Here is a 27,957-nt window from a genome sequence, read left to right as displayed (position 1 = left end):
GGATTACTTAAAGCATCTTTTCAGAGACGTCAGCAGTTTAATAGCGGCAATAAGTCAGGGCTGCCCTTGTGTTTTATTTTTCTGCCAGTATTTAGTTAATTAAAGAATGCAAATTAAAACACCTTAATTTATATAATATCAATACCAACGCCTTAAGACATTTGGCATAACTGCTCTGGCACGTCCCTTACATAAACCGTTCAGAGCCATGCTAATAAAAATGAAAAAGGTTGTAAATCAAATTTAATTTATTCATCTTCTGTTTGGTATTAAAGCATATGCCAAAATCAAGTTATTTATGAGCGCATCATAACAATAGGCATTTTTTTGTTGGTTGCAAATGACAAAAAAGTCCCCCCCCCCCCCCCCCCCCCGCCCCAGTGTTTTAACTTTGAAATGTCTCCAGGTGCATCTATGTTCTGGGCTTTGATCTCTAAAATTTATGTTTTTGCACCCAGGTCGCCAGAAAATAATAGATTTTGATATTGAAAAACATATCGAGCCTAAAAACATGGTAACATCAGCTCAAAAAGGCACCTGCAACCCTCTTTATGTAGACAGACATGTCCACCATATGGCCTATGGAGTATGACTTTTCAGGTGAGATAAAAGGTTGGTGATTTATATCCGATTTCTTAAATATTCCATTAAGAGGATTATCTCACAGGAGACTCAGATACAGACAGCGTAGGAAGGGATTTGGTGTGCGGCTGCTTTCTTGGGAGCCTTGGAGATGAACTGTGTGTACTACGTGAATGGATAGCCGAACACCCATTTTCATCGTTCCCCTCGTTTGCTGATCTATCTCTCTTTGTCTGGTGCACGGGAGCCTAGAGTACATTTTATTCAGTCCTGGAGGAAGAACAGTGGGCCCTATTCAGGGGCACTGAGGGATGGCGTGCTCTCCTGCTGCTCACAGCAAAGCTCCCTCGTGCAGTTGTGCTTTTAGACGCCCCACCACTGTCAGCCCCACTCTCTACTCAAACAGGTCTCAGGGCAGGTGAGAGAGTTGAGAGAAGTTTTGGAAAAACCCTCTCCACCCTGAGCCTCTCCTGAAAAACCCAAGCAAATCCACAAGTACAATCTTCTAGCCAGTCCCTGGCGTCCCTGCTTGGGAAGAAAACACCCAGGACAATACCACGCCCTACTGTAGTCATTATCTTTTAACATGAGCATAACACGCTTGGCAGAAAAGGTAGGAAATTGGGGTTCCTCACTTGGGAACTGATGCAGAAGTGGCAAGTGGCATCTTTCTGAGACCTTGAGAGTCACGGTCCTGGGCTGCCCCCGGGTTGTGGGGAGAGCCCTGCAAAACCCCAAATAAAATGCATCCTGGAGGGAGGTGCCCTTTCTGAGGTTAAAAGCAGTGACACAATTTTACATTGGTTCTATTTAGAGCCAATGGGATGCCCCTCCCCCCCCTTGCAGCAAACTCAATGCAATGGGGAGTTAGAAACACTCCTTCAAGCAGGTGAAAGGGGGGTTGTTGTTGGTGGTGGTGGTGAGGTACCAAGCAGAGCCAGAGAAGGTCCTAGGAAGTTAACTGCCCCACCCTTATTCTCCTAAACTCCCTTTTACCCCCATCCATCCCGTAGTGTCTCAGAAGATTATGGGAAAAAAGTGTGGTGTGGCAGATAACCAAGCTTGAGAGGCAAGCTGAGCTCTGCACTTTATCAGGGCACCGGCATGAGTGTCTCAGTGGTAGGATTGGAGCGGGCACTGTGGGCAGTTCTCAGGGCGTCCACGCAGAGTCTATACATCTCCACGTGTGATCGTGGGCATATTCTCTTTCAGTTTTTCTTCATACATGTCATCTTTCAAGGCTATTTTTAACCTTTATATTTATTTATACCCCTCAAAATGCAGATACAGTAAAACCTGAAGCCATTAACCCAAAGGTAACAAGATCAGAGCCAAGTACAAAGAAGGAGGGGGAGGGAGAAGCAGAGTAATTATACCAGAATGGGAAAAAACCCGGAGATTAAGGAAAGTTAATGTAATTGAGAACAAAACCCAGCTTCTAACTCCCTGGTAGCTTGGTGGGTGGCTGCCAGCTCTTGTAATACTAAGGATTATTGTACCTCAAAGGCAGGTTTAAAAGCCTGTGGAGGGCTCCCTGGCTCTGTGAGCGTGGTCAAGCTGCTTCATCTCTCTGAATCTCTGTTTCCTCAGCTGTAGAGTGAAAATGGCCTCACTCATCCTAGGGTTCTTGTGAGAATGCAATTCAACAACACCGACAGTAGCTCTTACTTAATGATTATGTGCTGTGTGCAGCGAATCAAGTGTTCGGCGCAGACACATTTCATCAATTTTAAGATGCACTTCCCCACATTTTAACGTCCCTGACATTGATTTAAAAAAAAAAAGCATGTGTCACCCATTATTTCACAGCATTTTTTTCTTTCTTTGTTGGATCTAAAATAATGGTGCATTGTAGATTAGGTGAAATACGTTATTACTCGTTCAGTCCTCACAGCCACTTTATGAGGTAGGTGCTATGTTTGTCCCATTTTCCAGACAGGAAACTGAGGCATCAGAAAATGGAAATGACTTGTCCAAGGGCTCCAGCTGGCAAGCAGTGGAGATGGGTGTGTGATCCTAGACTATGGACCCTTTCGCTTCACTATACTGCCTTTCCACAAATATTTCAGCAACAACCATTCCAACAAAAATGTCACTGTTGGGCACTGAGGATATGAGGTGAACTGGGCACTGGGGATATTAAGGTGAAAAGACATGTACTTGCCCAAAAGGATTGGATTCCAATGAGGGGACCAACATGTAAACAAACCACATTTCGTGGCTTCAAGTGCATCAGTGTTAACACAGCCAAGGCAGAGAGGCAGGGGAGGGAGTCATGATCAGTTTCTCCAAAGCCTCTGCCCAGGGGCTTAGCTCTCTAGTAGAAACTACCCCTTAGCAGGTCAAGAGAGACACTATTCAGTTTCCTGGGCTCTGAGAGGAGTCTGTTGGTGGACCTTCAAATGATGGCGATAGACAACCTTAGTGGATGCATCCCAACAGCAGAGAGCCAAGCACGGGTGCTGTACTATGGCCACTTTGTGTGTAGACACCAGGTGAGAGCTGGGACAGCAGATCTTTTTTTTTTTAAAATATATTTTTATTGATCTCAGAGAGTAAGGGAGAGGGAGAGAGAGATAGAAACATCAATGATGAGAGAGAATCATTGATTGGTTGCCTCTGCATGTCCCCTACCGGGGATCGAGCCTGCAACCCAACATGTGCCCTGACCAGAAATCAAACCGTGACCTCCTGGATCATAGGTTGAAGCTCAACCACTGAGCTACACCGGCCAGGGGGACAGCAGATCTTAAGGGAGCATAAAACTCTCAGGAAAGGTATGGAAATGGCTTTTGGAACAGAGATGAAGGGAGAGGTTTGGCCTTCCAAGGCTAGGGCTGGAGATCCAAACAGGAGGGTGGGGAGCCAGGGGAGTACCTGAAAAGGAGAAAACAAGGAAGGGAAACAGGATTGAACCACCTTTTGGGGCAAGAAAATGCAGCTTCCAAAGGGATGGGCCAATAGCCTTTGGGAGGCTGGGAGGTGCCATGAAGGAAGGAACAGACTTGGTGGGAGAAACCAGAGTTAGAGACCTGGTTTTGCATCTTAGGAGCACAGTATCTTTTGTCTCAATTTTATCATCTGTCTAATGGGCATAATGACATCGCACTTATTACCTCACATAGTTGTTGAAAGATCAATTAAGCTAATATATGTGAAAGCACTTTCCAAACTAAACAATGCTATGCAAATGTGAGTTATTATCTCTGCCTTTCTAGACAGACACTTGATCTTTCATTACCTCCTGGCTCTGTGAGCTTGGACAAGTTAGTGCAGGGAGAGAAGGAAAAAAAACAGGGAACGGGGCTTGCCCACCATCTGGGGCAATCACGAGAGCTCCTGGCTGTGGGTCTCACTGACCCCTGACTAGTGAGGAAGCGTGGGGACTCTGTCCTGCGGGTCGGGAGGGGGTCTGAGCGTTCATTACTCATTGCCCCCACTCCTTTGACCCCAGCCCAGCCAGCAGCAAGTGAGCTGAGAAAATTTTGGGTGTGTCTTCTTACACGAATAAGGGAAGTTCAGCAAGCCAGTATGGCAGGACTCAAACAATATGCCAGGACTTAACAAAACAAAACAAAACAAAACAAAACAAAACAACCAAGTACAACCAAAGCAAATAGATCCTGACAGAACTCCCCTAATAAAGAATACTTCTAAAATATCAAACAGACTAAACCTATATCATTAAAGCCTCTTCTAGACCAAACAAGAATGGAGTGGAAGTCCCGCCGGCCTTGTTCACAAAGGGCTGTGACCCTGTTCATTGTGGTGTGGCCTCCAGGAGGGAGGGGTCCATGGAGGCCTGGCCACCAAGTCCAAGTGTGCCCTGATCAGAAGGCCTCCCAGCCCACAGCCCAGAGGGGAAAGGTGGCTGTCCAGGAGGAGACAGGTGTTCACCGGCCACTCCAGGGACAGCAGAAGCTGACTCCACCTTTTCTGGCCTTTCCTGAGAGGGAGAAGGAAGGAGGAAGTGGGAGGGGAAAGAGGAGGAGTAGGAAGAGGCCCAAGACCTGCGAAGGATTTAAAATGAGAGAGGAAGTGAGGAGAAGAAATGAGGTGGACAAGAGCTGGACCAGCAAAAGAGGGTAAGAACAAAGTTGCCCTTTGCACACAGAAGGCCGGAATCCCACCCCTGGTCCCCTGGTCCCCTGGTCCCCTCCCAGACCAGTCTCAGCATCTCAGCATCCTATTCCTCACTCTCCTGGGAGACCGGGTGGGGGTGGGGGGTGGCTTCTGAGCAGGGCCTGCCTTCCTTGGCTGCAGACAAAAGGCCATTTCTGAGTTACACAGAAAATGTGTTACTTTGCCAGAGGGCCTGGTAAAGGCCGCCAGGTCCAATCCTGGGCCGAGGAGAGCGTCCGTGGAGGGGGGCTGTCAGTCACCGGGAACCCTCCTGAAAGGGGCCCCTTGTCAACTTCCCCTGCCTTTGAAGTGACTGGGATGGAGGTGCTCAATTAAAAGCCCATCAGTCTGTAAGTAAATCAACGCCTATCAGGCTTGTCACATCAAACAAACGATTATTACCCCAGCCCGCCCACCCCATTAATCTGGCTGTTCCTTCTTGACGGCTCAGGGTCAGGGCACCGTAAATCCTGTACTGGATTGTAGCCACCTGGATCGGGATGAAAGCGCTGGCGCAGCGAGCAGGGCGGGTGCACTCAGGCATTTCCCATTTCCCGGAGTTCTCAGAGTTCTCGGGAGGATGCAGGAGGCACCCGGGACAGAGACAGAAAGCGACACCTAGAGACACAGTGATGTGAAGAGGTCTGTGGCTGGACAGAGACACAAGAGACAGAAACAGAGAGACAAGCGGTGGTGAGAGAGCCTGAGAAAATCAACCTCAATAGAAGTAACTGGAAGAGGAGCCCCAAAGTGGTTGACAGGTGCCATAAAAACTCACCCAGAATGGTAAAAGTGAATAGATGCTTCTAGAAGACAAGCAGGTGTGTGGATGAACTTTCTCAGAGTCAGAGAGTGATGCCTCTGTTTCCTCAGCTTTCCTCCCATCCCTACCACAGCCCCCAAATGTCACTTAGCCAAGAGAATGGGGGCTAGGGGGAGAGACATAGAAACTCAGGGCTTTGCTAAGCATGCCCTGCATTGGACATGAAAATGTGTGATGGCCAGAACTTGATTATCCGCAATAAAAGGCTATGAACAGACAGGTGGGACTGGAGTGCCGGGTTCTCATACTCTGCTGAGCGCATCCTCCAGAAACACTTTGTTCCAGGGCTTTCCTCCTAGCTCTGTGGGTTGCTTTGTAGGTTCTTTCTGCTCTTGCGATCAAGCTCTGGCTCTCACCCACTGCAGACCAAAAAGAAAAGCAGGGTAGGGAGAAAGCTGTATTCTGGGCCTGAAGCAGGGGCTGGGTAGGAGGTGAAGGGCGGGGAGGAGAGAGGAAGGAGGCCCAGCAACCAGCTTGGAAGAACAAGGCATGCTTTTGAAAGGCAAGAAAGAACACTCTTTTCCCAAATGGCGGTTCCAGAGGTGCCCCAAGGCATAGCTCACTCTGACTCGTGATGTTTCATATTTAAAAAGGGCCTTCACATGCCTCCCTAATAGCTAGAGGACTAATTCCCAAAAGGAAACAAGAGATGGAAGCAGAGCGGGGGAAACTGAGGAAGGGAACGTCTTCCCCTCACCCCAATAAGGAATTTGACTCCCAGACTGGAAGCCTGTGGTGACTTCTTATTAGATAAAGAAAGAAAATTCTAAAAGAATGAAACTGGACTTCCATCTTACACCATACACAGAAGTCAACTCAAAATGGATTAAAGGCTTGAATGTATGACTTGAAAGAGTATATCCCCTAGAAGAAAACATAGGTGGTAAGCTCCTTGACATCAGTCTTGGCAATGAATCTTTAGATTTGACACCAAAAACAAAAATAAACAAGTGGTACTATGTCAAACTAAAAAGTTTCTACACAGCAAAGGAAACCACCAATAAAAATGAAAAGGCAACCTATAGAATGAGAGAACATTTTTGTAAATCTTATATTTGATAAGGGGTTAATATCCAAATATATAGAATTCATATAACTCAATAGCAAAAAAATCAAATAATCTGATTAAACAGTGGGCAGAGGAACTGAACAGATATTTTCCCAGAGAAGACCCACAAATGGCCAACAGGTACACAAAAAGGTGTTCAACATTACAAATCAAAGGAAATGCAAATCAAAATCACCATGAGGTATTACCTCACGCCCTAAGTTATAATGGCCATCATAAAAAGACAAGAGATAACAAGTGTTATCTAGGATGTGGAGAAAAGGAAACCTTGTACACTGCTGGTAGTTTTGTAAACTGGTACAACTACTATGGAAAACAGTATGGAGGTTCCTCAGCAATTAAAAATAGAACTATGATATGATCCAGCAATTCCACATGTGGGAATATGTCCAAAATAAATGAAAACAGGATCTTGAAGAGATATCTGTACTGTCATTCATTACAGCCTTATTGACAACAGTGAAGATAAGGAAGCAACCTAAGTGTCCATCAACAGATGAATGACTAAGATGTGCTATCAATCAATCAATCAATCAATCAATCAAATCAGCTTTGAAAAAGAAGGCAATCCTGAGGGCATTGTGCTAAGTGAAATGAGCCAGACAGAGAAAGACAGTATTCTATGTTATCACTTATATGTAGAATCTAAAAAAGCTGAACTCAGAATGGTGGTTACCAGGAGTTGAGAAGGAGGAGAAAGTGGGAGATGTTGGTTAGAATATAAACTTCTAGTTATATGATGAATAAGTTCTAGGGTTATAATGTATAACAGGGTGATTATAGTTAACAATGCTGTATTCTATACTTGAAAGTTGCTAAGAGATATTAAATTTTCTCACCATAAAAAAGAAATAATTACGATAATTATGTGACAAGATAGAGGTGTTAGCTAACCTAAGAAGATAATCATCTTATAATATGTAAAGGTATCAAATCAACACGTATGCCATATATTGTACAATGTCATATGTCAATTAAATCTCAATAAATTTGGACAAAAAAGAAAATTCTCAACGATACTTGAGACATTTATACTTGACTAGAGGCCCAATGCACAAAATTTGTGCAAGAGTAGGCCTTCCTTTCCCCAGCTGCCGGCACTGGCTTCTGGCACCTGGGACCCGGGCTTCCCTCACAGCCCTGGCTTCATCTGGAAGGTCGTCTGGAAGGACGTCCAGTCTAATTAGCATATTACACTTTTATTATTATAGATAAGAACTGCTCACTGCAAATCCTGAAGATAGGCTACCACCATCACTGCTACATGCTTGGGCCACTGCAGGATTTTCTCTCTAGCCAACTGCCCATCACTCTCTTGTAAACTCATTCATTCCATCATCAAGGCCCAGTAATGCAGCAGGCATTCCTTAGTCCTCTAATAGACATGATAGATGTGTTGACTCATCCCACACAGCAAGTCCTTTCAAAGAGATGGATGGTATACAGATACTTTACAACGTGGGAGAATTATCTGTCCTTCATATTTCATTCATTCAACCAAAATTTGGTGTTTAGTATTCAGCAACTTACAGATATTTAGTATTTACAACTCACAGGCCTTTTTAAAAATATATATTTTTATTGATTTCAGAGAGGAAGAAAGAAAGAAAGAGGGAGAGAGAGAGAGAGAAAAAGAGAGAGAGAGAGAGAGAGAGAGAGAGAGAGAGAGAAACATCAATGATGATAGAGAATCATTGATCGACTACCTCATGCATGCCCCTACTGGGGGATGGAGCCCACACCTGGTCATGTGCCCTGACTGGGAATTGAACCGTGATCTCCTGGTTCATAGGCTGATGCTCAACCACTGAGCCACGCCGGTTGGGCCAACTCACAGGCCTTTTGCTAAGTCCTGGGGATATGATAGGCAAGGTTAAGGGATATGTGGAAGCTTTTACAAAGAACTGGGGTGTTTGACCTCGTATTTATTTATGTCATGCGTATACTCAGTACGTCAAAGTAATGTGCATGGCAAGGAGGCAAGGAAGGATTGGAAACAAATCCTATCCTCCTGGAGGAGAGAGAAGACACAAGTCATGAATAAATGGAATGCATTGTTTAAAGTAGTAGATGCTACAAACTGGAAAAGGACTGGAGAGAGTTCAGAGAGAAAAGATAATTTATTGAGGTTGCTTCTTTCTTAGTGAAGGTCTGGAATTGAGAAACATGTTACCTGTTCAATCATGGCAACTTTTAAATCTACTCTGTAATATAGTACAGTATGGGCTTAATGTTTCTTGTTATTGTTACTGGTGTTAATGACAATGGGATTCACTGTCATTGTCATTGTAATTACATCTCAACACCCCTCTCTATGAGGCAGGTGTTATAACTCTAAAACTCCGTTTCAGGCCTTGTCAGGAGTTGGGAATTGTTGAGAATTTCCAGAAATCATAGATGTGCCTCTCACAAGAGGCAGAGTGGTTGCAGAGGTTAAGCAAGTCGCCTCTGAAATCAGACTGCAATTCAAAACCAGCCTCAAATGCTGCCTCTCCTGCTTGCCTGCTGTGAGGCCACGGGCAAATCACTTGAACTCCCTGTGTGTGTTTCCCCATCTGTTAAATTGGGGTGATAATGGTACCGGCCTCATAGGGTTATATGACAATTAAATGCATGTAAAGTATTCACAACAGTGCCCAACAGACAGTGTATCCTTAACAATGCCTGTCATTATTATTGCTCTACCTCATTCAAAGTGGTCTCTTGAAGGTACACATTACATTAATGCAATTGTCTTCCTATATTTAAATATCACTGAAAGTCACATATTAATTTTACTTTAAAAATTCTTTCCAAGTTCAGCACATGGGGTTTAAATATTTGAAAAGTTTATTTTTACTAAAGTATTATTAACATTTGACACATAATGTAACATTTGACACATGCAAAAAAGAGTGCATGTACTATATGTATCACACATGTAAATTTAAGGCGTCTCTGTGCTTCCTTCCCATCTCCTGGCCTCTCCTCCAGGAAGGACCACTTCTGAATTTTGTGTTTATGATTTTAAAAAATGTTTTTGAATTAAAGCACAACGTGTATACCAGTAAAATGCACAAATCTTAAGTGTGCAGCTTGATTAATTTTTATAAAGTATATACTTATGCAACCGCATATGGATTAAGGTCTGTGATATTAATATTCCAAAAGCTTCCCTCACACCCCTTCCCAGTCAACTCTTCCCCCACACCCACTGCGGGGAAACCACTGTTCTGACTTTTATTATCAGCTTAGTTTTGGAATTATTAAGTGTGTATTCTTGTGTCTGCCTTCTTTCAGTCAGCATTATATTTGTGAGATTCACCCACGGTGTTATGTGAATTAGTAGTCCTTTTTTTCATGGTTGAGTGGGATCCCATTGTCTGTATAAATCACACAATTTATTCATTCCTTCATGTACATTTATATTGTGTTCATATTTGACTCATGTCAATAAAGTTGCCGTGAATTTTCCTGTACATGTCTTTTTGTGCACATATGCAGTCATATCTGTTGGGTATAATAGGAGTGTCATGGTATGCCCATGTTATATGGATAGTTCAAAACAATTTTCCAAAGTTGTTACACCTATTTACATATCTACCAGTAGCGTGTGAAAGTTTTAGCTGCTCCACATTCTTGCCAACACTTGATGTTGTTAATTTTTTAAAACCATCCTGGCTATTTCTTTTTGTCATCCAGTAATTTTTCATGTGTTATTTTCATTGCCATTCAGTTCATATTATTTCCATATCTATTGCAAATATCTCCTCCTATTCTGTGACTTGTTTTTTTGTCTTTATTCATGGGCTTTTTTGTTGTTGGCCAGAAGCTTGATATATATTTTTTTTAAATTTTATTTTATTATTTAAAGTATTAAAAATAGTAGTACCTATGTCTCCTCCCCCACCCCGACCATTGACCTTCCCCTGGCCTCCCCTACCCCCTGGCACATGCCCTCACCTCACTTCCCCAGTGTCTTGCGTCCATTGGTTATGCTTATATGCATGCATACAAGTCCTTCAGTTGATCTCTTACCTCCCCCCGCAACCCTCCCCAGACTTCCCGCTGTAATTTGACAGTCTGTTTGATGCTCTCTGCCTCTGTCTTTTTTATAGCAGTGTAGTATTCCATTGTGTAGATGTACCATAGTTTTCTAATATATTCATCTGCTGATGGGCATTTAGGGTGTTTCCAGATCTTATCTATTATAAATTGTGCTGCTATGAACATAGGGGTGCATATATCCTTTCTGATTGGTGTTTCTGTTTTCTTGGGATATATTCCTAGAAGTGGGCTTACTGGGTCAAATGGGAGTTCCATTTTTAAACTTTTGAGGAAATGCCATACTGTTCTCCACAGTGGCTGCACCAGTCTGTATTCCCACCAGCAGTGAAGGAGGGTTCCTTTTTCTCCACATCCTCTCAGCAATTGTCGTTCATTGATTTATTGATGATAGCCATTCTGACAGGTGTGAGGTAGTACCTCACTGTTGTTTTGATTTGCATCTCAGAAGCTTGATATTTTAATGTAATTTTCTTTTTACTTTGACCCATGGGTTGTTTAGAAAAGTATATTTCTTAATTTTCTAATAATCTAGGGATTTTCTATTTATCTTTCTGTTTTGGATGTCTTGCTCCATTTCACTGTTATCAGAGCATATACTTTGAATGATGTCAGTTTTTAAAAAATATTCTTAGGAAGATATGTTAAAAATCTCAAACTATACTTGTGGATCTATATTTTTCTCCCTTAGTTTGGTCAGTTTTTGCTTTATATATTTTGAATCTATGCTATTGTGTGTATACAAATTTAGAATTGTTATATTTTTCTGTTGAGCAACGCTTTCACCTTTAGAAAATATAATTCAGTAAAATTGCTTGCTTTAAAGTTTATTTTGTCTGATACTTGTTTAGATACACCATGTTTCTTTTGGTTAATGTTTGCTTGTGTATCTTTTTCCATCCATCCTTGTAGTTTCAACCTTTTCCAGTTATCTGTTGCTTATAACAAATCATCCCAAAAACTTAGTGGTATAAACCAACAATCATTTTATCACAGTCATTTTTAAAAAAAATATATTTTATTGATTCTTTACAGAGAGGAAGGGAGAGGGATAGAGAGTTAGAAACATTGATGAGAGAGAAACATCGATCAGCTGCCTCCTGCACACCCCCTACGGGGGATGTGCCCACAACCAAGGCACACGCCCCTGACCGGAATCGAACCTGGGACCCTCCAGTCCGCAGGCCGACGCTCATCCACTGAGCCAAACCGGTTAGGGCCACAGTCATGTTTTGTGGGTCAGGAATTTAGACAGAGCATAACAGGGATGGCTTATCTCTGCTCTATGATGTCTAGTGTCTTGGCTAAAAGGATTTGAATGGTTGAGGGCTGGAATCATTAGGAGACCTTTTCTCTCACATGCCTGGTACCTGGACCAGGATAATGAGACTGGGCTCAGCTAGGACTGTTGACTGGAGTGTCTGCCCATGGCCTTTCCATGAAGCTTGGGCTTTTTTACAGCATGGCAGACTCAAGGTAGTCAGACTTCTTACAAAGTGGCTCAGAGATCCAAGGTTGAATGTTTTACTGAACAAGGTGTAAGTCACATAGCCTTTTATGACCTAACTTAAAAAACCACACAGTATTACTTCTATCATACTCTATTGGTTGAAGGAGTCACAAGCCTGTCTAGGTTGGGGACAGAAAAATCAGGAACTGGACTGGATCAGTTTGTTCTCTGTGAAGTGAAATGGAGGCAGCATGATAAGAGAAGATTTATTTAGTCATTCTCTTGAAGAAGCCATGAAGGAGATTAGAATAAAAATTCAGGAAGCTGGTGCCTATGAATGCTTCCAGTCGCCTGGGAAACAATTCTAGCTGCAAAACCCATGTTCATCATTGGAAGTTCTTGAGACAATGATTCAAAGTGGCTGATTGCCACTGGCTGTTTTATAAGCATATGCAATGAACGTGGTGTGGAGAAGTGAAAATAACACAAACAGCGTTCAGACTGACCTGGCTTTGAATCCTGGCTTCAACATCTACTAGATGTTTATCAAGGCTGACTTAGTCTCTTTCATCTTCAAATTTCTTACCTGTAAATGGGCATGTTAGGACCTCTGTGAGGATTATGTGCCAGATTATATTAAAGATGACTAGTACAATGCATGCCTTATTAGTTGTTCAATAAAATAATATCTTTGTGTCATTGTCATACTGTCATTATCATTACCAACATCATGTAGGAAGGCTATGGAGATGAATATGGCTCTGGGCCTCTTAAGAGGTTCTGAAATCTTTGCTTCTATGCTATTTGGTATGGCAAGTTTGTGCCCCTGTATAAGTTCTTAAGTTACTGCTGTTTTTCAGGGTGTGGTCATTACATTTGGGCTTTTTCCTCCCAGATGGAAGGGAACAGTTCTAACTAATTAGAAGTGGGGTAGTCAGATTTAGGGCAAGGCCTACTTTAACATACAGTCAAATGCCTATGGACTCACAATCAGGTTGAAGAGGAAGATAGGTTACATAGCAGTCTACACCAGGGAAATCTACACAGAGCAAAAGATTTTCACCAGGGCTACAGGGTTTAAAGTTGTCACTGAATCCAGCTACCATTCAGATGCATTGACAGATGATGCACACGTAGGCCAAGAAGAAGAGAACCAGATTAGGGAGCCTATCAGGTCCTAGGAGATGGACTAATGATGTGCCATCAGCTTGGTTTTGTGCTCCGGTTCAAGTCAGAGGTCCACAGAGCGAGGTTCTGATCAGTTTCCTACATGGCTCTTGTTCATTTGTTTGACTGTCTATCTATGAAACATCTCCCATGTGCCCAGAACGCTGTGGGGAAGACAGAAAGGTACACACACACACACACACACACACACACACACACACACTGCTAGGAGCCTAGAGCTCAGCAAGTTTCTTTACATGCTTTACATATATGAAAGCAGCAATAAAACACAAAATCAAGTGGTGAGGTCATAAGGTCATAAGAGATGTGCCAATTAAATTTTAGGGGAGTTCAGAAGAGGAGAGAACACTATCTGTAGGTACAGTGTGTGAATGTGAAGCCTCTTAGCTATTCTTTGGCCTCCACTCTGACCCTTCTCCATTGAATTCTGCATGTCTTTGCCACTTTATCCTAAAACACCACTTTCAGCATGTCCATCTTTTTCTTAAAACCCTTTAATAATTTTCTATTTCCAACTGAACCAATTTCAAAGTCCCTTTCGGATGGCTCTATTATCTCGAGCTCTGCAGATGTGATTTCTTTCTCTTTTTGGGATGGGGTTGGTGGCGTGGTGTTTGTAGATTGCCTGCTATAGTTTTGCCTTTCTCATATATTTTGTGATTTTGGCCTGAGTGCCTCTTTCCTTGGGGATGTTGGCTGTGGTCAATTTTTTTTTTTTTTACTGTGTGCTTTGGGGTGTGGGGGCCTGCCCATGGGACAATTTTGTGTTTGTCTCTGCCTGGGGCTTAAGAATTTCTGTACTGAGAGATACTGAATTAGGGTTTTTACCTCAAGAGGCAAAGGATTTCCACATATGGCCTTTGAGCTTTATCCTGAACTGATGAACAAATATTCTGATTTCTGTTTAGGGATAGTCTAAGCTCTATTGGTTCCTGGTTTCATGTAGGGAGCCTGCTCATGCTTGTGAGGCCATGGGACCTCTGACCTTGATTTGGCATTAAACCAACAGACCCTGGGGCTTATGTTTTATTGAAGCCCTGGAGGCTTTATGAAGATAATTCCCTAAATCTGTACCTCTAACCTGACCCCTGACCAAATCCCAGAACTGCAGGCTCCTAGATCCAACTGCCTGCTTGTCATCTTTATTTGGCTATTTTATGGCCATCTCAGATTTAATATGGTTAAGTCAGGACTACTGATTTGTTAATATACATATGTTAAACACACTACCATGGCATACATAGGAATAAACACTTACCGAGTGCCTGTTAGATGCTGTCATTTTAATGGATGTTATCTCAGTTATGCCGTTATCTATGTATACATTATAGCTTATAGATCTATATACTACATAGCACATGTGTGATGTAGAGCACAGTTATCTCAATGAACTTAGATATACTTTGCTTTATGTCCTCCAACAATCTCAAGATTTACAAAAAAGTGCTTTTTAGATAACAGCAGTCCTAACACTAAGTGTTTATTCACGGTTCTGCTTTACTGACTTTGAGAGGTAAGTAAACAGCGTTGCAGCTTTCTCTCTATGCCAGAGGTTTTGAAAGTGTGGTCCACCAATTACATGCATCAGGATCACCCAGAGTTCTTGCTAAAAAGACTGCCTTTTGGACTCTCCCGAGCTAAACTTTTTGGGGATAGGACTCAGAAAAGCATATTTTTAAACAAGTTCTTCAGGTTACTCTTAAGTGCACTGTGGTTTGAGAACCACTGCCTGAACCCCTGTTCTCTTTTGGCAATTCATCTGAAATGTTTATGGGAGAGACTGTTCCAGGGAGCCCAGAAAAGCGGGCGCTGACCCACAGCCATTTCTTTCCACACTGAAATTGCCATGAAAACCAGGGAACCTGGTTTGGCCACACCTAAATGCCCATGAACATCTTGCTGAGCTGTAGTGCTGGACCCTACTTGAACTTTCCAGAACTACAACCGCTATTTAAAATTTTTTTCAGTGCTTTTCATCTTGTTGGTCTAAACACATAAATGTCAGCAGAGGATGATACAGCTTAGATGTCATTAGAGTTTCATTAACTGTCCTGGTTTGCCTGAGATGAAGGGGTTTTTTCGGGATGCATGAGTTTCAGTGCCCAAACCACAAAGGTTCTGGTTAAACTAGGATGAGTTAGTCACCCTAGCCAATGTGTCTTATGAGTTGAAACTAAATGCATCAGGAAAGAATATTGGAAATCGACATGGGTTATGAAATAAGGAAGACTAATGTGGGATGAAATATATTTGGGGATTAGTCAGATTTGTGGTGCAGGATTGAAGAGTTGATGACATTGAAGAGTGGGCAGTTCCTCTCACCCTTTAATAAAGGCCTTGTATCCAGCCTGTTGCGTGGGGTGGCTGCTCGTCTTCCAATTCATGTTGTGTTTGACAGCAGTGGCGGAACATAACTGGAGTGAGGAAGTTTGTTTCCTAGCTCTACGAGGAGGCTGCCTGTTCTGACCCAACCAACCATGAGTTGTTTGGTGCCTTCTTGGATGGTCCCAAGTTGGAGTGAGAGCAAGAGTGTACAATCTATTAGCGGTGGGGGACGTGGTGGATGGATGCATTTATTCTTTGTTCAGAAGTCTCTGGTCAGCTCTGGTGGGTGGGTGCTCTCTCTGATGTCTGTTTAGGGATAGTCTGCTGTCCCATTTAGCATCCTCTCCAGCAGGGGCAACTTAACCTTTAACATGGAAGGCAGTGCCTCGCATCCATGGTACTGCCTGGGACTCCAGAAACCCTCTGTCTCACTCAGCCACAATCCCTGCTGTTTTCCCCCTTTTTATTGAATGTATGGGGTGACAGTTGTTAATGAAATTATATAGGTTTCAGGTGTACAATCGTCTGTATATTGTATTGTGTGTTCACTACCTCAGGTCGTCTCCTTCCATCACCATTTATCCCCCTACACCTTCTTCTACCTCCTCCAACCCCCTTTCTCCTTGCTGGTTTTGACAGCCAGAAATCATGGGGGCTTCTCTTCCTGGCACTGGAACCCTGGGCTGACTTATTTACACTTTGACTCTTATGTGTGAGAGAAATAAACTATTATGATTGAACCACTATTATTTTGACTTCTGTTATAGCAGCTGCATGTTTTATCTAAGTAATGTAGCTCTCTATACTCCAGAGCCCTGCTTCTTTGTAACACCCCCCCCCCCCCCAGACATTGAAAAGGACCTCTATCCTCACTGTTAATAGTATCAATGTTTTGAGTCCCCCCGCTTTCCTGATAATGGGAACAGATTGCATTTAGCCTTTACTCTTCCCACTCCCCAGACATAGCTCCTCCATCCAATGAGAAACATGCATGGGTGGGTCAGAGCCAGGAGGGAGATTGTTGCCAGGATAAATCTCCTTATGGGGCTTGAATATGCAACCTTGACCTCATCATCAGCCAAGTCCACCAGGCTATGCCTTTCACTCAGCAGATTCCTCGCCAGATTTGGGTGCTCTGGCGTCCTCTAATCCTATTCCTGTCAGATCAGGGGAGGGCAGCGGAATAAGGTGTCTCTTGGCTGCTTTCAGTAACCAGCTCTTCTTCCCTCGGAGCAGAACTGCCCTTTACAGTCTTAATCTTGTGTGTAGTTGGGCTTTTTTCTTCTTGAAAATGGTTTCTTTTAATTTTTTCATGGAAAATGTCATCAAAGCTTCTCAGTGTAAGACCTGTAAAGTGTGTGTGTGTGTGTGTGTGTGTGTGTGAGTGTTTGGGCAGGATGGTAGACAGTGGGTGAAATGTGGAATGAAAGGGGAAATGATTCCCCATTTACTGGGTGGCCTCTTTGCGACAAGTGCTTTATCAGATGTTACATCATTTACTTACGAAGACAATCCTGAGTGGTAGGAATTATCCTCCATATCTTAGACATGCATAAACGGGTACACACATAGGTTGCCAGCCTAAAGTGGCAGTGTCAAACGTCGCTCCTACATTGGCCTTCCATCAACTTTTCCATACAAACTACTCACATCATTTGTTATATCTTTAAACCATAATGGGAAAGGAGAAATTCCATAAATATTTGGCTAATCTGATTATGGAACTGGCTGGAACTGGCCACACTGGTAATACAAGAAAAACAGTTATCTTTGGGGACCTGTGTTATGTAGGTTTTTCCTCCACTCAGAGTTGACTTCTGCCTTCTTGACCTTCCTCATCTGTGTACTGAACAAAAAGACAACAAACACATGGCTCTGGTTGTGTTAAAGGACACTGATTCCCAAACTAATGACACTGGTAAAAGCTTTTGTTTTAAGCCAGTAACAGTATTTTTCACTTGTTTTCTAATATGTCAATTCTTTCGATATAGTGCAAACTTTGAAATTAACATTCTAGACTGTTTTTTTATCTTCTAAAAAACCTTACTTATATTAGAATTATTTTTTACACAAACTTAAGTTCAACATTTGTCTTTACAGACAAAGAGAATTTCTCTGCCAATTTGCATGTGGGCAAGCCCATGGAAAAAGAGAAGTTTCTTTTTTCTTTTAAGTAACATTCATTCCTACTTAAAAATTAACAACCAATCAAGAATAGCCTTTGAGTCTATTGCCTTCGTATCATTTCCCAGTAATTAAAAATGTGTAATATAATTGTGCTGAAGCTTTATATTTCATGTTACACATACAAACGGGTCTTTTCAGTATATGGGGTTGACTGTCTGCATGCGTGCACACACACTTTCACACACACAATCATGTACACACATACACATTCAGCTACCCTCCTTTCTAACCACTGTATTGTAATGACGTCTCCCTCCTTTCTTCTTCAGGTTGCAAATTGGCAGTGGGTGAGTGAGGAGAAACACTGCCCCTTTCCCCAGGGCTGACTGCACTTTGCACCAATGTTCTGATGTCCCAAGGTGTTCTGATGTCCCACAGTGTTCTGATGTCCCAAGGTGTTCTGATGTCCCAAGGTGAGGTTGAGAAACAGCACCTGGGAGTTTCACAGGGCGCTGCTGCATGATTTTCCCATTGCAGGAAGGGAAGCCTGGCTCTATCCAGGCCTACCTTATCTTGGATTGTGACAGAGCTACTCCCAAAGCCTGCAGTTCTTTCTTCTGGTGTCATAAAGTACTTCAGGGAACAATTGGATCTTTTTCATTTTGTCTGCCTTATCCATGCAACCCTTCCCTGCTCATGATCAGGATTTCAGAATACAGCTCTTTGGATAATACAGTAAGCGTTGGGAATAATAACCGACACTATTTTTTTTAAATATTCAGATTTATTGAGGTATAATTTTCATATCATAAAATTCACCCATTTTATATGTACAGTTTGATTAATTTAGTAAATTTATATAGCGGTGCAAGAATCACTACAATCCAGTTTTAGAACATTGTCATCACCCCCAAGTCTCCTAGTGTCCATTTAATGTCAATCTTCATTCCCATCCCTAGTCCCAGGCAAACATTGATATACTTTCTGTTTCTATAGATTTGCGCTCTTTAGAAATATCATATACAGGAGATCACATAATATTTACTCTTTTGTGCTTGGTTCCTTTAATTTAGCATAATTTTTTTGAGGATCATTCATATTGTTGCAAGTAACATTAGTTTATTCCTTTTTATTTCTGAATAGTATTCCATTATATGACTATACTATATATATTCTGCTTACCCATTCATTTGTCAATAGACAGTTGAATTTCTTCCATTGTTTGGCTATAGTGAATAATGCTGCTATGAATATGGATGTACAAATATCTGTGCGAGTCCTTGCTTTCTCTTCCTTTGGGTATATACCTAGAAGTGGAATTACCTGGATTACATGGTAATTCCATGTTTAATTTTTTGAGGAGTCGCCATACTGGTTTCCATAGCAGCTGCATCATTTCACTTTCCTACCAATAATACACAAGGTCCCACTTTCTCTGCATCCTTGCCAACACTTGTTATTATCTAGGTTAAATTTTTAAATTTTATAACACTCATCCTAATGGTTGTGAAGTGATATCTCTTTGTTGTTTGATTTGCATTTCTCTGAGGATTAGTGATGAGCATTTTTTGATGTGCTTATTGGCCATGTGTATATCTTTTTTGGGGAAATGTCCATTTATGTCCTTTGCCCATTTAAAAATAGGGCTCTTTGTTTTTGTTGTTGAGTTGTAGTTCTTTATATATTCTGGATATCAATCCCTTATCAGATATATGATTTGCAAATAATTTCTCCCATTCTCTGTGTTGCCTTTTCACTCTGTTGATAGTGTCCTTTGATGCACAAAACTTTATTTTGATGGAGTCCAACTTATCTATTTTTTCTTTTGTTGTTTGTACTTTTGGTGTCATATCCAAGAAATCATTACCCAAATAAAATGTCAATAAACTTTTCCCCTGTGTTTTCATCTAAGAGTTTTATAGTTTTAGCTCTTTTGCTTAGATCTTTGATCCATTTTGAGTTAATTTTTGTACATAGTGTAAGGTAAGGGTCCAACATCATTCTTTGCATGTGGATATCTAGTTTTCCCAGCATCATTTGTTGAAGACTGTTGAATAGACTTGGCATTCTTGTCAAAAAATCCCTTAACCATATATGCTAAGGTTGACTTCTGAGCTACCTATTCTATTCCATTGGTTTATATGTCTGTCTTTATGTCAGTGCCTCACTATTTTGATTAGCATAGCTTTGTACTATGGGTTGAAATCAGGACATATGGAACCTTCAATTATGTTCTTCTTCATGATTGTTTGGGCTATTCAGGGTCCCCTGAGATTCCATATGAATTTTAGGATGGATTTTTGCATAAATGTTGTTGGGATTTTGGTTGACATTGCACTGAATCTGTAGATCCTTTAAAAATTTTCTTAAATTTATTTATTGATTTGAGAGAAAGAGAGGAAGGGAGAAGAAGAGGGAGAGGGAGAAGGAGAGGGAGAGAGGGAGAAAGAGAGAGAGAGAGAGAGAGAGGGAGAGAGAGAGAGAACATTGATTTTTTGTTCCTTGTTAGTTGGTTCTTATATGTGCCCTGACCAGAGATTGAACATGCAACCTTGGCTTATCGGGATGATGCTCTGCAACTGAACTACCTGGTCAAGGCCTGTAGATCCTTCTGAGTTGCATTGACATCTTACTGATATTGTCTTCTAATCCATCAATAGGGCATGCTTTTCCACTTTTGTGTCTCCTTTAATTTCTTTCAGTAATGTTTTGTAGCTTTCAGTGTACAAGTCATTGCCTCCTTTGTTGAGTTTATTTTTGTCTTTTATTTGTTTTTATGTTATCGTAAATGAAATTGATTTTTTATTTTTTCTATTGTTAGTGTATAGATATACAACTGATTTTTGTGCTTCCCTCATAACTTTAAGAGACCCACCACCATTTGACATCTAGGAGTTCTTTTGAAAAATTTGACCCATTCTGAGTCCTATTTCTTTATATGCACTGGCTCCCTTCACCTATTTCTTTGACCCATGGGAGTTTTATGGGTCACCTCTTTACCTTTGATGTTCTGAAATTTCACAATGATGTTCCTTGATGTGGATTTTTAAAATTCACTATGCTAACCACTTGGAATATCCTCATGTCCTTTAGTTCTGGGAAACTTATTTAATTTTCCCATTAGTAATTTCCTTTCCATGAATTTTTCTATTCTGTCTTTATAAAATTCTTATTATTTGGATTTTGGCCCCTTGGGTTCACACAGATATTCATACTTTTCTACTTGTGTTTTCTAATTTACTGTCATTGTCTTCTAATTTATGGTGATTTCCTTAACTTTTAATTTAAAAATTTTTAATAATGTTATTTTGGTTATCAATTTTAATTTCTAACAGCTTTCTTATTTTCAAGGTGAGCCTTTTAAATAGCATTTTACTTTTGCTTTCTGGCTGGGAAATCATCTTATCTCTTGAGGATATTATTGCTCTGTCTACTTTTCTGGCATTTTTTTCTCATATGTGTTTTTGAATGTATCCTCTATGAGATGGATTTCCGCCAGGGTCCGATGATCCTGGGCTCTATCCAGGCATAAGTGGAGGCTGTTTGAGTGGAGGAGCTTCACTGGGAGGGGTACCGATGCGGCTGCCCATGGCCCTTTTCATGGCATCCCTCTAGTATCAGGATATGTCGCTTTTTTCTACCAGAGAAGTATCATCCAGTCTCCTGCTTCAGAATTCTGTTGATGGGTGGCAGCATGTACTCAGTTGCTTGCATTCCGGACACAGAGCAGGAAAAGGTGAGGATCGTATGTCTCACCATGTAAAGAGTAGACTTTCATAGAATTGCCCTATTTTTACTTGTTGTCTAGGTCCTGTCCTTTGACGAACCCAGCTCCCTGAATTCAGAACCTCTTTGGTTAATTTTTTTCCTTGAGTCACAGGGAAGCTAGATGCTTGGCTGCTTGTGTTGGTGACTCCTGGAAAGTCTCTAAAGAAAGACTTTCAATCCTTTCTCTTCTTTTCACCCCAACTCCCCCACCCACAGGTTTGTTGGCTGAAATTTTGTATCCAGGCTTGCCAACGCCACACTGTTTTGAATATGGTGGCTTTGTATTTAATATCTGGTGATGTAAGTCCCTCCTCACTATTCTGAATTTTCTTAGGTTTTCTGAGACATTTTTTATATGAATCAAAAAAATCACAAAGCATTTCCATAGAATCATACACATATTATTATAATAATTTAATTGAGTTTTCCAAATGATCCTGTTGGGATTCTAACTGCATTCTTATTCATTCTTGTATCTCTAGGGCCTTATGTAGGGCGTGGATCATGTTAGGCTTTCAAAAAACATCTGTTAGATGGAAATAAACCTCTGATTCCAATTCCTGTGCTCTTCCTATTACCATGTCCTTTTTGATTTGTGCTCACATCACAGAGCCAGCTGGTAGCAGAACCAGAAGAACTCAGGTGTCATAACTCACCATCCAGTGCTTTTTACCACACGTGCCTGTAAAACAATTCTGAGCAGTTACACACAGTCCAGCGTACAGGCCATGCCCGTGCAAATGGAAGGTCACAGAGCCATGGAAGCCAAAGTGCTTTAAAATCCCAAAGAAATATCTCGCCTGGGCCAACCGGTCTCCATCCCATAACTAGCTTCTGTGCGGGGGAGTGGGATGGGCATCCTCTAGCCCGGATGGGTACCTTTATAGTGGGGTAGAGCGAATGTTGCCGAGTGTATTTATGTTTTCCCATAGGAGGAGCCATATTTCAATGGCATAAATGTGAGTGCAAAAGTAGGATGGTTTATCTGCCACGTCTGATCCATGTGGAGTTTTAGTAATAAAGTTTATTAGGGCCCCTGATTTAATATGACACATTTCCAGTGCAAATTACTCTGAGATCATCGTGTTCACAAAATATGACAGAAATCTTTTAAGTGTGAGCATAAGTTCTGAATTAATTTAATAACCCAGTCTGGGAAAAGGCATGTGGTTTAAAACATAATATTATGCAATTATGCACTGGGCTCCTACATGTCTCTTTCACCCACCCCCACTTCCCATGGCACCTTTCAAAAGCCCTTCTTCCTATCTCGAGTCCCCTAGCCTCTTCTCAGGGAGGTTTGGAAGAGGATGTACTAGCGTGGCCAAGGCCAAGAGGGTCCATCCTTCTGTGCCTGGGGGCCCTTGACACAGCTCAAGGTTTTAGTTCTTAATGGTGCCCACTCCAAGGGAATGGACAGGGACTGATGTGAAAATGGTGCTCAGCCTCTATGATACACCTCCTGTTAGTGGTTTGGGAGGTGGTGGGAGAGTGAGCATGACATAACATTGGAGGGCCACGGCTGCAGGAGCACAGACACAACCCCTCCATCGTTCCAGATGGGAAAAGAATGACAGCAGCCAAACACAGGCCTGGGCTCTCAAATGCACATGAAATCACTATGTAAATTGTGAAATACAAGTCATGGTTCTATTTATCTCCTGGCAGTGTAAAACTAAAACAGAACAACATTTCCATCAAGATAGAGAATAGAAATAAAGAAAAAGGATGATTCCTTTGGCATAACTGACCAATATGACTTTTGGGGTCTATCTTGTGAACAGAACTCTGACCATCTTGTCAAAGAAAAAAGTAACCCATACTCCCCACTCCTGCTCAGATTTTATAGGAGCCAGGCTCGGCTTCCTGCTCACTCACTCAGTCACTTCCTAGGCAATCCTGTGCTTTTCCTGGGCCTTATGCCCCCCTTGTCCTGTTCGAGTAGAATGGGACCCGGGGCCAGAGGAAGCCCGAGTCCTCCAAAGCCATGCTCTGGTGCGGCATTCTGGTGTGTTTCCCATTTCAGCATCCAAGCCGAGAAGGGAAGGGCCCCCTGAGTGCCCAGGGATCAGACCTTTTTCCTGACTGTGGTGCTTCTGACACTAGAACAGGAATGGGCTCCAAGTGGATAAGCTCCTCAGAGGTGGCCACTAGCAGCTCAGAAGGGAGGCACTCCCACTGTCCTCATTTCATGGGGGGCACCATGGAGAGTGACTATCATTCCTAGTTCAGCTTCCCCCATCACATGTAGGAACTGCCAACAGCAAGACCTCAGAGTGAGGTTTATTTATTTATTTATTTATTTAGTTAAAAATGTATTTTTATGGACTTCAGAGAGGAAGGAAGAGGGAGAGAGAGATAGAAACATCAGTGATGAGAGAGAATCATTGATCAGCTTCCTCCTGCATGCCTACACTGGGGATCAAGCCTGAAACACAGGCATGCGCCCTGATAGGAATTGAACTGTGACCTCCTGGTTCATAGATTGAAGCTCAACTACTGAGCCACACTGGCTGGGCTAAGAATGAGTTTTATCAAGAGACCCCCACACCTCTCCTTCTAGGGAGAAGTGGCAGCAGCCGCCTTTTCAACAAGGAGGAGCTGTTGGAGGGATGTTCTCCTGGCTGAGGAAACCATATCCATCCACCCCACACCCAAAGGGCTCTGGTGCTGGGTCTGTGTGAACCCCCCTGGCTGGTTGCCTTCCTCCCATTTCTGGAGCTTTCTTCGCCTTAGAGGTCTGCTCAGGTCCCACCTCGTCCATAAAACTTTCCCGGAAAAAAACAGTCAACAATAATGTCTTTCTTCATGGGCTTCCCATTGCATTTGCTACTTAAAATATACCTTTGGCACTCAGTGATATTCCCGTTAGCTCTTGCATTGTGTCCTGTCTTCTTTTGTTCTCTAATTACTTCCTGTGGGCAAGTCTTGTCTGACCAGCCAGGCTATAAATGCCAGCCCCGTCCAAGGCTCACATGTTGGGGAGGGAGGCTCCCAGTGGATTCTTGCCTATTTAAATCAGGGAGAAAACCGGAGCCTGGTTTATGCGATGCGGGTCAGGGTTGGGGATGTGCCAGCCTTCCTGAGGAGTGGGCTGTGCCCTCAGTTGGGCAGGGTCTGAGGAGCCGGGACACAGGACATGTTCTCCTCTGGTTTCCTACGCCTCCCTTTTCGCCCCCTGCACTGGGGAGAACCTGGCCAGCCTGCACCTCCGTCTGTTCTCAGGACCTCTGGCCTCTGCTTCTCTCTCCAGTGACGGTACTTGAATCCCCCATTTCCTTGTCTATAAATCTAAACCCTTTAAAAATCAGCTCTAGCCTTAACCGGTTTGGCTCAGTGGATAGAGCATCGGCCCGTAGACTGAAGGGTCCCGAGTTTGATTCCAGTCAAGGGCACGTACCTCAGTTGCAGGTTCCCCAGCCCTGGTCAGGGTGTGTACAGGAGGCACCAATCCATGTATCTCTCTCACATCGATGTTTCTCTCTGTCTGTCCCTCTCCCTTCCACTCTCTCTAAAAATCAATGGAAAAATTTTCTTGGCTGAGGATTAACAAAAAATAAAAATAAAATAAAGATACTTAAAAAAAAAATCAGTTCTAATGCCATCTTTTCCAGAAAGTGTAGCCTGATCCCTCAGCTGAAAGTTCCCTTTCACTTCACTGAACCCCACTGGCATCCATTTACATCTCTTTGATGGGGCTGGTCCCCTTCTCTTTTTAGTTACAATATTTGTTCAGGAACTCCTTTTTTTTGTATTAACTTTTCTATTGTTGCTGTAACAAATGACCACACACCTAGTGGCTTAAAAAACACAAATTTATTATCTTACAGTTTTGCAGGTCAGAAGTCCAACATGGACCTCACCGGGCAAAAGTCAGGTGTCAGCAGGTCTGCATCCCTTCTGGGGACTCTAGGGGGCCTCCGTTTCCTTGCCCTTACCAGCTCTAGAGGACACCCTCATTCCTTGGCTTGCGGCCTTCTATCTTCTTCAAAGCCAGCAGCATCGAATTTCGTTGGCTCTGCTTTCATAGTTACATTACTGTTAATGATTCATAGGTTAGATTGGGCCCACCTGGATAACCCAGGGTCATCTCCTGTCTCAAAGTCCTTAACTCGAATCACATTTGCACCTTAATTCCCTTTTGCCATTCAACGTAACATATCCACAGATTCCTGAGATTAGGAGGGGGCATTTTCGGGTATCTTCTTCAAAGCCAGCAGCATCGAATTTCGTTGGCCCTGCTTTCATTGTTACATTACTGTTGATGATTCATAGGGTAGATTGGGCCCACCTGGATAACCCAGGGTCCTCTCCTGTCTCAAAGTCCTTAACTCGAATCACATTTGCAATCTTAATTCCCTTTTGCCATTCAACGTAACATTTCCACAGATTCCTGAGATTAGGAGGGGGCCTTTTTGGTGGAGGGCATTATTCTGTGCACCACTTCCCCTTTAGGTTTTTCCTTAAGATTGTTCAATATGTATTTTTAAAAATTCAGTTAAGTTTTAAGCACAGTTAAGAGCTGGGGATTTAGAGAGGGGCGAGACATAATATCTTCCCTCAAGAAGTTTAAAACCTAGTAGGCAAGACAGACACAGAAACAATAAAAAGCAACTGACCAGGGTGGTAGTGGAAATGATTGTGGGGAGTGAGTGGAGGTTGTCCAGAGAAGGGGTAGGTGACATTCTCTGGAGTAAGTAGGGTGGGGGCTGGTCGGGAAAGACCTCACCAAGGAAGTGGCAATTGATTAGGTTCTGAAAAACAGGCCATGCTCACCGAGTGATCGCCAGGAGGCAGCCTGGTGTTTGGAGGGATGTCATACATGGTTTGGGTTGCTGTAGCATTTGGCATGGGAGAGGAGCAAGTGGTGGGGAGAGGAGTCTGGAAAGGCTGGCAGGAGCTGGGTCACAGAAAGTCCTTAACTCGAATCACATTTGCAATCTTAATTCCCTTTTGCCATTCAACGTAACATTTCCACAGATTCCTGAGATTAGGAGGGGGCCTTTTTGGTGGAGGGCATTATTCTGTGCACCACTTCCCCTTTAGGTTTTTCCTTAAGATTGTTCAATATGTATTTTTAAAAATTCAGTTAAGTTTTAAGCACAGTTAAGCACTGTGCAAGCAGCTGGGGATCTAGAGAGGGGTGAGACATAATATCTTCCCTCAAGAAGTTTAAAACTTGGTAGGCAAGACAGACACAGAAACAATGAAAAGCAACTGACCAGGGTGGTAGTGGAAACGATTGTGGGGAGTGGGTGGAGGTAGTCCAGAGAAGGGGTAGATGACATTCTTTGGAGTAAGTAGGGTGGGGGCTGGTTGGGAAAGACCTCACCAAGGAAGTGGCAATTGATTAGGTTCTGAAAAACAGGCCATGCTCACCGAGTGATCGCCAGGAGGCAGCCTGGTGTTTGGAGGGATGTCATACATGGTTTGGGTTGCTGTAGCATTCGGCATGGGAGAGAAGCAAGTGGTGGGGAGAGGAGTCTGGAGAGGCTGGCAGGAGCTGGGTCACAGAGGCCTTTTATGCCAAGAAACTGGGATTGATAGTTGTGGGAGATGAGGGGGCCTTTGAAGGCTTTAAGGAAAATTATGCCAGAAAGTTTGGTGGAAAACCATAAGGGAGTAGTGACACACAAGCCGAGAGGAAAGAATGTCACAAAGGGGTGATGATGCATCATCAGTGTGAACATTCGAAGGAGGTCGGGTCATCAGAGGAATGCTCCCCATCATTGGGTTTGACAGCGAGGAGATTTCTGGTGTCCTCAGTGGGAGCAGTTTCCATGGAGAGGTGGGGCTAGAGGCAGCCTGCAGTGGACTGAGGGGTGATTGGGGGGTGAGAAGGGAAGGACACGTGGTAACAGCAACTTGGCCAACAAAATGAGGAGAGCTGTGGTTGGTAGCTAGAGACCACGAGGGTCTTGGGAAGATCCTGTGGGCCAGATCTATACCTTCTCTACCTCTGGAGGTCACCCCAGCACCTACCACAGTGTGAGACACATGTAGATATTCTGTAATGTGTGAAGAACGGCGGAGCGCACCTCACGCGTTTCCTGGAAGAGGCTGTGGCACCATCTCGGATTTGCTCACCAGGGATGCCTTGCTGTCCAGCGGGGTTCTGGGAAGCAGCTGAAGTCATGAGCTCTGTTCCCAATCACGTGCTTTCCCGAAGCTCGGAAGGCAGACGGCCAGGGTGTCAACACCTCAGGTCACACCACATAACGCAGAGCCTAATTTGACTTTCAGGCTGATGTCAACATTTCGTTACCTTGCTGCGAAGCCCAACTTGAAGACTACGTTAATTTACATTTGCCTGCGCTCCAATAATGCGTTCCAGATCAGCGCCGGCAACTGTGACACTGAGGTAGATGCTGGCATTTCCTGGATAGAAAAAACTCCTTCCTCGTGTGTGGGAGACAGTTTCGGGGCATTAGTTCCTTGGGGGAAGTTCCACCAGCTCAC

General features: G+C 42.9%; 1 long non-coding RNA gene across 1 annotated transcript; it reads left to right on the top strand.

Moving 5' to 3' along the window:
• Positions 1–468: 468 nt before the first annotated feature.
• Positions 469–27,899, top strand: LOC106725357. Its single transcript, XR_001361237.1, has 3 exons — positions 469–600; positions 18,060–18,203; positions 27,742–27,899. It is a non-coding gene; the product is annotated as an uncharacterized LOC106725357 (long non-coding RNA).
• Positions 27,900–27,957: the final 58 nt, after the last annotated feature.

The sequence above is a fragment of the Myotis brandtii genome, unplaced genomic scaffold (assembly GCF_000412655.1).
Source record: "Myotis brandtii unplaced genomic scaffold, ASM41265v1 scaffold103, whole genome shotgun sequence".
NCBI lineage: Eukaryota > Metazoa > Chordata > Mammalia > Chiroptera > Vespertilionidae > Myotis > Myotis brandtii.
Note: the sequence above shows the minus strand (reverse complement) of the source record. Positions and strands in the feature narration are given on the sequence as shown.